Genomic DNA, 11,949 nt, shown 5'->3' with positions numbered 1-11,949 from the left:
TGTCTGGTTTTATGTGGAGGTCCTTGATCCATTTGGACTTGAGCTCTGTACAAGGATATAAGACGGAGTCAATTTGCATTTTTCCTCTTGCTGACTTGCCAGTTGAACTAGCACCATTTGTTGAAAATGCTGTCTTTTTTTCCACTGGATGGTTTTTAGCTCCTTTGTCAAACATCAAGTGACCATAGATGTGTGAGTTCATTTCTGGGTCTTCAGTTCTATTCCATTGATCTACCTGCATGTCACTGTACCAATACCATGCAGTTTTTATCATGATTGCTCTATAGTGTAGTTTGAGGTCAGGGATGGTGATTCTACCAGAAGTTCTTTTGTTGTTGAGAATAATTTTCACTATCCTGGGTTTTTTGTTATTCCAGATGAATTTGGAAATTGCTCGTTTGAACTCTGTGAAGAATTGAGATGGAATTTTGATGGAGATTACATTGAATCTGTAGTTTACTTTTGGCAAGATGACCATTTTTTACTATATTAATCCTGCCAAACCATGAGCAATGGGAAATCTTTCCATCTTCTGAGATCTTCTTCAACTTCTTTCTTCAGAGACTTGAAGTTCTTGCCATACAGATCTTTGACTTGCTTAGTTAGAATCACATCAAGGTAATTTATATTATTTGTGATTATTGTTAAGGGTGTTGTTTCTCTAACTTCTTTCTCAGCCTGTTTATTCTTTAAGTATAGGAAAGCCACTGATTTGTTTGAGTTAATTTTATATCCAGCCACTTTGCTGAAGTTGTTGATCAGGTTTAGGAGTTCTCTGGTAGAATTTTTGGGGTCACTTAAGTATACTATTATATCATCTGCAAATAATGATATTTTGACTTCTTCCTTTCCAATTTGTATCCCTTTGACCTCCTTTTGTTGTCTAATTGCTCTGGCTAGGACTATATTAAATAGATAGGGAGAGAGTGGGCAGCCTTGTCTAGACCCTGATTTTAGTGGGACTACTTCAAGTTTCTCTCCATTTAGTTTGATGTTGGCTACTGGTTTGTTGCATATTGCTTTTACTATGTTCAGGTATGGGCCTCGAATTCCTGATCTTTCCAAGACTTTTGTCATGAAGTGTTAGATTTTGCCAAATATTTTCTCAGCATCTAATGTAAGAAATGAGGAAAAGGGATAACATTTGAAATGTAAATAAAGAAACTATCTAATAAAAAAAAAGGTAATCCATGAACCAAGGTGTGAAGGCCACCATCAAAATCTAAGAAACTGTGGAGAAAAGACTCTCTTCCAGAGAACAGAAGTAGATAACACCTTGATTTGACTATGTGATCCCTTACCTAAAGTACATATCTCCAATCTCCAAAAGTGTATGGCAATGTATTTGTGGTATGTGTGTGTCTGTGTGTATGTGTGTGTGTGTGTGTGTGTGTGTGTGTGTGTGAGTTATGCAAGCAAAAAAAAGTGGGTATAGATGCATATTTGTGTACACGTGTCTGAAGGGTAGAGAATAACTTTGACTCCTCAGACAATATTTACCTTGTTTGCCTCTTTCTGGCTCTGTCCCAAGATGGCCTTGAACTCAGAGATCTGTTTGGCTTTGTCTCCTGGGAATTAAGGTGTATAGCACCACAACTGGACCTAGATTTAGCTGGGTGGGATCTTACCTCAAGGTCACCATTCTCTTAATTCAATTTAATATCTTTGAACACAGGATTCAGCTCTATTTCACTTCTTGGTACCCCTTTAATACTCGAGCCATATGTTTTATATTTTTCCTTTCTAAGGTGAAGAAAAGCTTAAATCCAGGCATGGCGGTACATGCCTTTAATCCCAGGAGACAGAGCCATGCAGATCTCTTGAGTTCAAGGTCAATCTACAGAGCAAGTTCCAGGACAGCAAATCTTAGATAGTAAGGGAGTTAGAAAACAAAAAGCTGTTAATATAATAAGGGGGGCCATGTTCCAGCCCGCAAGCAGCAGAACACAGCAGCTTTAGCCATGTGTCTCTGGTTTTAGAATCCAGAATAAAAGGGACTATTGGGACAATTGTTTCTGGTTATCTGGACCTAAGAAATTCATGATGTTTATGAAGAGATCAGCATCACTGAAAGTCACATGACCAACTGGAGCTGAGGCAACTAAAGAAGAGGCTAAATGTGAAGTGTGAAGGAACCTGACAAAGGGATGAGAACCGAAGGCAAGGGATCGACTATAGTAAGAAGGGGATGAAGGGTAGGAGGAGGGTTGTGGATGTGTGAACAGCCAAGAAGGTATTGGTGTATGATATGAATAATGAATAGAATTAAGGTAAGCAGACTAGAGAAAGGGAACAGCATAAGGGCAGACAATGTTTCCAGGTGAGAATAGTAACATGACTGGAGAGGCTTTTTTTTTTTTTTAACCAGTGGTGGAAGTGGAAATGAGACCACCAAGACAGACAGGAACAGGAGTTCTGCACGGTCATCACCAAGCCCTCCTCCTTTTAATTCTTTTAGGAATCCCATGAGTCCATATCAGGAACTCATTTTCCAGATAAAAAAAAATAAAAATGCAGACTTAAAAGAGGACCCCTTCCTCCTACTGCGTTGCCTCATCCAGCCTCAGTATGGGATGAGATGCCTAGTCTCTCTCTCTCTCTCTCTCTCTCTCTCTCTCTCTCTCTCTCTCTCTCTCTCTCTCTCTCTCTCTCCCTCTTTGCTTTTTTTCCCCCTGAGACAGGGTTTCTCTGTGTAGCCCTGGCTGTCCTGGGACTCTCTTTGTAGACCAGACTAGCCTCGAACTCAGAAATCTGCCTGCCTCTAGCTCTGCCTCTGCCTCCCAAGTGCTGGGATTAAAGGCATGCACCATCACTGCCAGGCTAGGTGCCTACTCTTACTGCAACTTGATATGCTATGTTTGATCTATATACATGGAGGCCTGACCTTTTGTGAAAAGAAACAGAGAAAGCAGATAAATGTGGCAGGGGAGAGACTTGAGAAAAGGAGGGAAGGGAAATTGCTTTTGAAATGTTAAATAAACAAATCAATAAATAAATAAACGTATTTATATTTTAAAAGAGTGGTCTATAGACTAGGTACATAATTTGGGGTCCTGGTCCAAAATGAAAATGCAAAATTCTTACAAAATGAAAATATAAGATGTCTTGTTCCAAGACCATTATTTCAAGACTGTGATAATAGAACAGCAAGTCAAGCACAAATATCTTCTAAACAGCAGGCTCCATATGTATGAATCCTGTGCCCATAAGAAAATCCCATGGCAGAGCTGAAAGTCAAATTGCTCTGTCAATAGATCAGTAAGTTAGCATGCTATCATGACAGCTCCTGCATTCTGGACATGTGAGTCATTACAAAAACATGAGCCTCAAACAGGATGAGCATGAAGTAAACTCTCATTATTTTAAGTCTCTAAAATGATGGGACTGTCCATGCTAAGGTATAACCTAGCCCATGCTGACTGACATACTACAGCTCAACAAAACCCCATGTAGCCACTAAGTTGAACAGTTAGGAGTTGAGCCTGGACATCCAAGTCCTATGTTCTTTCTTGCAATCTGTGCCTCCTAACTATATGTTACAGCTTGTTTTGGAATCATAGAATCAACTCAATGAGTCACAAGAAGACTTTTGTACATGAGATAATATAACAAATGTGAATTGTGCATATTACAAATCATAATGGTATTTTCATAAAATCATTTTTTCAGTGTGTATTCAGAGTCATGATACAAAATGTACTTGTATATATGGGTCATTATCAAAAAATGTTAAAGATTACTGTTCTGTATCATACTTTCAACATAGAAAGAAAAGAATAAGTCTACACACACCAACCCAATGGGCTGCACATTCATGATTGCCTTTTAAATGATCTTAGTGGAAGGAAACTGGGGCACTGCTCTAGTGACTGTGTTAGATTTTACAGTTTCCCAAATAGGGATTACTCCAGATTTTTACCCAATGTGAAACTCAATCTTTGCAGTGTGCCTTTTTAACTACATTAATTCTCTATCTCTCCCTGCCAGCTTTTAAAAGGACTATGAAGTCATCGTTTCAGATACAGGGAACAAGCCTTCATTGTCTTCAGACAGAGCGAGCAAATTTGGGGCACAGATGTGCCCACTGGGGCAACTTTAGAAAAGCGGGCAAGAAGCCACTGTGTCACCAGCTCCAAGTCTCATGCCAGGCTTCCTGTTTTCAAACTGCAGTGGGATGAGGCCCTCAGAATCAACTCATCAAGGCATAGCAGCATCTGCTCAGAGGAAGACCCAGTTATTTAGCGGGGAAAAATACTGTGGGACAAATTTGCATTTGGCTCTACCAACACTAGACTGTCACATCTGCCTTCCTCCCACTGCAGCTGTGGGTCTGACCCTCTACATGTGACAAAAAATTAATTAATAGCAATAATTATAATAATTGATTAATAATATAATTAATATAATAATTGTTATAATATTAATATATTATATTATTATAATTATCATAATATTATAATATATTATTAATATAATAATGAGTAATATAATAATTAATAATTAATATAATTAATATAATAATTAACAATCATTTAATTAATTAACAGAACTAGAAATAGTTTTCTTATAGTGCTAGTGATGTTGTAGTACACATTTTTGGTGTCTGAAAGTGGAGGTTTGCTCTACATGTCTCTTCCTGTCGAGCAAACTGACTCAGAAATGACATTATCAGATACTTTGATGAAGGTAGGGTTTAGGCTTCTGTTACCTGGACCTTGCTTGTTTGAAGAGCATTACTCAGTATTTGTCCTTGTGAAAGAATCACCTTCCACTGATACAAGAAGTTTGGTTTTGAGCTTGTTAATTTTCTGTCTTTATAATATTTCTCTCCCTCTCTCCCTCTCTCCCTGTCTGTCTTCCTGTCTGTTTCCCTGTCTGTCTCCCTGTCTCTCTGTCTCTCTATTTCTGTCTCTTCGTCTCTCCCTGTCTGTCTCTCTCTCAGACATGCAGACATGCACACATGCACACACACACACACACACACACACACATACACACACACACACATACACACACACACACACACACACACATATGCACACATATTTTTCTCTTTTCTATTTTTCTATTTTCCTAGAACTAAGTGACTAAATCTGTTTCCCTGTGATTCTTTGGATTCTAGGAAACAGAAGCATATGTAAGGCTGAATCATATTGGCCATGTAGATACATGTATTTTCCTATTTGTATTCCTGTCTTTGGTCTTGGTTTTCTGTTTCCATTGCAGGATCACAGAGAGGTTTGTGACATGTTTTTTGGTGTGAAGAATGCCACACCATCTACCATGACCTAGAACTGTAAAGCTTCGTGGGAAAAGATACCAGAGAAGATGTGTTGAATTCTTGAATCGAGGCATGAAGACACAGATATACCTCTAAGGTGTCTGAAAACATTTCGTATTGGAGACATGATAGGGGGATTGAGAAGCTGCTACGGGAGTCAGAAGACCTGAGCCATCAGTTGCTATAGTGGGATTTGGCAGGTTCTTGCTAAGACTCAGACACATGGTGAGTCTTACTGGTGAATAAGAGAGCTTTGCTGGGCTTAGCATACAAAGCTGTTGAGCCACCTAAAGAAGGTTCTTTGTAGGATGAAAAGTGAAAGAGTGAAGTAAATACATACATGGCTGAGAGCTGGGGAGGGGGCAGTCTGATGAGATCACCTTTTCTTTCTTCCTTCCAGGACAGGCTCACGGGCAAGTTGTCAAGTGAGTCAAGTTTTCCACCATTGGGAGTCTTCTCCCCAACCTCCCTCTTGGATCTTACTCATAAAGCTGCTCAAAGCACTCAGGCTCCGTGGCCCCCACTGGGCTCTAGACAGACTGCTCAGACAGTTCCTTCTGCCTCCCATCATCCATACCGACACCCATCTGTCCTGGACACAGCTTCTGAAAACAGTCTCCAAACATTAAATTTGTTTAAATCCCTGTTTCTGGTAAATTTACCTGGTAAACTAATTAAAGCTAAAGATGACAGATATAGCAGGGGGGAGTAGGGGAAGAGGAGAGGGGAGAGGAAGAGAGAAAGAAGGGGAGGGAGGAAGGGAGGGGAAGAGGGAGGAAGAGGGAGGGGGTGAGGGGCAGGGAAAGGGGGTAAGGAAGAGAGGGAGAGGGAGAGGATATTGAACAATGCTTTATAGCACAGTGGGAACTGTGAAGAGAGGCCCAGGGAAAGGCAACTAAGAAAACAAAGGTTTCCCATCCATGAGGGACTAAGGATGAACCATCAGGGTACATAGAGTCATAAGAGGGCAGGAGGGGAATTCAAAGAGCACACGTAAAAGGGAAAAGACAGTCAAATAGTGAACACTAACTTCACTAGCCTTAAAGCTATCCCTACTAGTTATAAACCATGCTGAATTCTGAATGTCTCATGGACTCAGACAGATGGCAGGATGTCTGCCAGGAAGCCACAATGAATCCTGCCTGTCTTACTCCACTCAAGCTGCTGAAACAAAAGTACTATAGACTGGTATAATATGCAACAAATATTCATCCTTTACAGGCTGGACTAAGATGTCTGAAATTAAAGACTCTAGGATCCAGTATCTGGTAAGCGATCCTTTCTTGTTTACACATGACCATCCCTTCATTGTCTTCACATACCAGCAACTGAGAGAAGGAACAATCTCTCTCCAGTCTTCAGTGAGGGTACTAATCCATTAATATGGGCTCCACTCTAGTGACTATATTGGGATCATTAAATAATTCTCAAAGATCTCTTTTCCTAATAACCCTACCATTCACATGGATAGGACAATCACATATAAATTGGCTGGCTGAAGGAAACAAAGACTCAGATACAAAACTGAGTCAAGGACCTGTCAGGCTACATAGAGAAATAAGACAGAAGACATATCAAGGCAAGAACATAGGTCTCAGCTCATTCAAAGGCCCTGTGGACAGGAAACAACAAAGCAATTCCTAGGACTGTAGCAAAGTTTGGGACTTTCTTTTTTAATTATTTCCCCTTTTTGTGACTATAATTAATGGAAAATTATATACATACACACATACATACATATACACATACACATATACATACATATTCCTAATACATAAATACAATCCTCTCAATCTGTAAAATGTTATTTGTCTGAATGCTTCCAGGCTACCATTGGGTATTAGATCAACACTTGGTGTGTTCTTCCCTGGGGACAACTTCTCTAGCTCTCAGCGGTCCTGTAGTTCTCAGTGTAGGGTTAAGGCGTCATAGCCTTTTCCTCATTCAGACTGCCATGTCTGTTATTGTCCTTGTTCAGCGCATGCTTAGGCTGTCATTTTGGTGAATTATGGATGTAGCTTCTGACTTTACTAGGAGACAGTCCCACAACAAACTCTCTGATCCTTTGGCTCTTACAACTTTTCTACCCCCTCTTCCACATTATTCCCCTGAGCCTTTGGTACAGAACTATATTGTAGATACATGATCTGAGACTGGGCTATACAGCTCTGCATCTTGGTCAGTTGTGTTTTCTGTAATGGTCTCCATCTGTTACAAAAAGAAGTTTCCTTGATGATGGGTTAGGACTACACTTATCTGTGGGTATAAGGACTAATACTTAGAATATAGTTAGGGATTATACAGTTTTAGTAAAGTGGTACTTGAAGGTTTTCCTCCAGTGAACTCTGACTTCACTAGCTCTGAGTAGTTGGTTACATTTCCAGTACCAGGTATGATTCTTTGCCTCTTGTTAAACAGGTCGTACAGCTAACTAGAGAACTGTTGGTTATCACTCAGGTATGTGTGCCACTACTGCATTCTTAGGATTATCCAGCTATGCTGTCCCCTGTTATGGGTCATAGACATCATAGCTGGGCAAGACAGTTGATTGCTTCCCTCTTTTAGAAGTTTCCATGACTCCTTTTGGTACCATGAAAGCTAGTCCTCAAGGAGGAGCCTTAATAAATCTTCACTAGTGGAGTGAAAGATCCAGCACTATATTATCAAGGAGCTCAGAATTAGCCAAGGCCCAGTGACAGAGCACTGAGCTTAGAAAAGAAGATGCAGGAAATACCACCTGGAAACCAGGGAAAGTCTTCTAGGGGACTTCAAGGGCTATACAACCAAGGATTGATAAACCATACTCAGTGCATAGCTACTTTCTTCAATCTCCCAGAATCTCCAACAAGCACAATCAGTCATAATCAGTATTCTTGGAGAACATTTTAACCAGGAATTTCTGATCCTCCAAGTACCCATGCAGTACAAAATTCTCCCAACTCTTTTACATTCTAAAGTAAACAATTGCAGCCAAGAACTAACAAGTCCATTTTTATGGCACTGTATACATGCTTAGGTACAACTGTCTAGGTACAACTGTCTAGGTAGTTAAAGATTAGAATTGATCAGTTCCAGTTAGCTAGTCAGTGACAGGGGGAAGCAATGTCTCATCTATTCAATATCTTTCAATATCAAAGACAGTCAGTCAGTAGCCCTCAGTATCAAAAAGGAGGAAAAACAAAAGCTATATCTCTTTGGTTTTTCACATTCAATATTGGAATGGTATATCCTCAGTCTGCAATGATACCCAAATTTGAAAATTAATACAGTAAATTGTCAATGCATGCTTGCTTCTACTAGCAACAGTAGCAGGAGTAGGTGGATCTCTTACTATGTGTTAGCCAATGGGCTAAAGAACTGTATGTGAATCATCTTTTGTAATCCATACATCCATTGGCTCTTTGCACTTGAATCAACCATCATTCCAATTTACTAGAAGAGAATGCAGGATCTTAGAAAACTCAGGTAATGTACACAATGTACATATCAGTCTGCATTAGAACTATACCCTCATCTCACCTCCCCTAGACATCAGAGCCTAAGCTCTAACATAGCCCCAAATTCTTACATGTGGTCTCCAGATTTCCCCAAAGTGAGAGAAGTCAGGACCATGAAAAGTTATTGGTGTTATGCAACATCACTAGTCACCACATCAGGCTGAGACACTTATTCTGGAAACAAAGCCTTCCCATCACAGTTAAGCAACAAGACCCTCAAATCCTCTGCTGTTTTCTAACTGGAAATGATGTGTAATGAGAATATATGAAAACATTCACAATGTCTGATACCATTATATTTCTTTGCCAATGACTTAACTTTTCCATTCACATGTGGCAAAAAGAACAACAACATCCTAGCATGTCATACCACCCACCTTGGACTATCCTCCTTCAGGGAGGGTAACAAATATCAGAAAACACACTTGAACTCTGAAGAAAGCATGTGACTGAAGTGTTGTGTGGTCTGTCACCAGTCCTTACCATGTTCTATAAATATACAGTTTGCATATCATGACCATGGGTGTCTGTCTAGATGATGTTTCTTGCATCTTCCTAGGGTCTACAATACTCTGGACAAGTGGTTAAGAGTTAGAGAAGCTCAGAATTAAACTGAAGTTTAACTGACCAAACTAATGAGGAGGAAGATAGACAATATATTATTGTCACTAAAATTTAGAGAAGTTTTACTGTGTTTGGAGATCTTACTTGTCCCACAGGAAAAAAAAAACATCAATTTTATATATGAAAGTCATGGTCTTTAATACTTTTAATGATAATATAAAAAACTTTTCTTTATGCAATGAGCCTAAATCTATCACTTCTTTTTGGTATAATATCCACACAGTGTATAAAATCTCCCTTCCTCTTCTTTAGAATATTACCCTGATGGGATGGGTATAAAAGAATGGAGATTTGGGAAACTTCATTCTTTGCCAATAAATGTATTGGCAATAACTAATTTCACTTCTTTTCAAGCATCCTCACAAGACCAGACATCGCCATCATCACCATCTCCTTCAGCAGATAAGAACTATGAAGTACATTGAAGGTAGGCAGCCCACACAACAAACACATCCTGGATATGTGAATGCTCAGGATTTTGAATTCAATGATCCTGAATTTTCCAACGGATATAATATGAGGTTGGAAAACACCAAATAATAAGCTAGGTCAAGAGTTTGGATGTTTCACAATTTGAATGATATATCTTATAAAAATATGGCAGCCTATTGTCAATACAGTAGAGGTTTTTATAAGGTATTGATAAGACTTTTGAGGTGAAGCTTCTCTAAAATCAAATGGCTACTGAAGCAAGACCTGAACAGAGACAACAAAAATAAACATGCTAATATATAAGGAGGAAATTTCCTGCCGGCAAGGTTCCAGCATTTGAGGGTGATGATGGATTCTGTGTGTTTGAGAGCAATGCTATGTCCTATCATGTAAGCAACCAGGAGCTGCAGGGAAGTACACCAGAGGCAGCAGCTCAGGTGGAGCAGTGGGTGGGCTTTGCCAACAGTGGCATAGGTCCTCCAGCTAGCACCTGGATGTTCCCACCTTGGGCATTATGCACCACAACAAACATGCCACTAAAAATGCAGAAGAGGAGGTGAAGTGAATCCTGGGGTGGGTGGACACTCACGTGAAGACACAGACTTTTCTGGTGGGTGAGCGAATGACACTGGCTGATATCACAGTTGTCTGCTTCCTGTAGCAGCTCTATAAACAGGTCTTAGAGCCTTCTTTTCTCCGGGCCTTCCCCAATGCCAACGGATGTTTCCTTACCTGCCTTAACCAGCCCCAGTTCAGGGCCATCTTAGGGGAGGTGAAGTTGTGTGAGAAGATGGCTCAGTCAGATACTAATAAGTTTGCAGAGAGCCAGCCTAAAAGGGATACTCCAAGGAAAGAAAGGGGTTCACAGAAGCCCCGGGCTGAGTGGAAAGAAAAAAAAGGCAGCTGCCCCAGCTCCTGAGGAAGAAATGGATGAGTGCAAGCAGGCATAGGCTGCAGAGCCCAAGGCCAAGGACCCTTTCTCTCACCTACCCAAGGGTACCTTGGTGTTGGATGAGTTTAAGTGTAAGTACTCCCATGAGGACACCCTCTGTGGCGCTGTCATATTTTTGGGAACACTTTGATAAAGACAGCTGATCCCTGAGATCGCTGAGCACCGCTTCCCTGAAGACCTTCATGAGTTGCAACCTCATCACTGGAATGTCTCAATGATTAGACAAACAGAGAAAGAATGCCTTTGCTAGTGTTATCCTTTTTGGAACCAACAACAGCAGCTCTATTTCTGGCGTTTGGGTTTTCCGGGGGCAAGAGCTTGCCTTTCCACCGAGTCCAGATTGGCAGATGGACTATGAGATGTATACATGGCAGAAGCTGGATCCTGGTAGGGAGGAGACCCAGACCCTGGCTCGAGAGTACTTTCCTGGGAGGGGGTCTTCCAGCAGGTGGGCAAAGCCTTCAATCAAGGCAAGATCTTTCCAGTCGCCTAGCTGCCTGCATCTACCCTTCAAGGGAAATGGGGGGCATTAAAGGAAACTGAACATTGAAAAACAAAAGAAAAACAATGAATAGTAGCAATAATACAAAAGAGCAGCTGCTATATTTGGTACAGGTTTAAAATATCAGCAACTTGGAAAAGGGACAATTTAATTTCATGATCCAAAAATCATTAAGAACCGTTAAAATCATGATCCAGAAATCATTAAGAACAGTTCAAAGTTGTAAACATAAATATTGATAGCAAAAATTACTGTGACCCCCATCCATAATACATTTTGGACTCAGTTTTAGCTTTCACAAACATAATATGCATAATAATAATAAGTCATTCACTGACTTAAAGCTCATAAATCATGTGCTCCCAATTTAACAAAAATGTCCTATCTGGCGGGTATTTAATAAAAGAAAACTCTCTTGTGATTTTCTACCAAATCCTTAACATCTATGAGAGAGCATTGTATTTTATAACAGACAGAATGGGGGTTAATGTTCAAATGAGTTGAGTATCTGAGGATCTAAGAAAACATGGGGACCAGAAATGAAGCTAAATGTCATTTGCTCTTAGTCAGGCAATCTTTTTCTACCTGCCTCGACTGAAAACCAGGGAGCAATTCTTAGTGTCTACAGACAAAAATTTAACTGTGTATTTTAAAAAGAGTA

The 11,949-nt window shown here is 40.1% G+C and overlaps 1 pseudogene; it reads left to right on the top strand.

The window, feature by feature from the left end:
- Positions 1–6,513: 6,513 nt before the first annotated feature.
- On the top strand, positions 6,514–11,279 carry LOC127680259 (elongation factor 1-gamma-like; annotated as a pseudogene).
- Positions 11,280–11,949: the final 670 nt, after the last annotated feature.

This window comes from Apodemus sylvaticus, chromosome 3, assembly GCF_947179515.1.
Source record: "Apodemus sylvaticus chromosome 3, mApoSyl1.1, whole genome shotgun sequence".
Taxonomy (NCBI): Eukaryota; Metazoa; Chordata; class Mammalia; order Rodentia; family Muridae; genus Apodemus; species Apodemus sylvaticus.
This window is presented reverse-complemented; position numbering and strand designations above follow the sequence as displayed.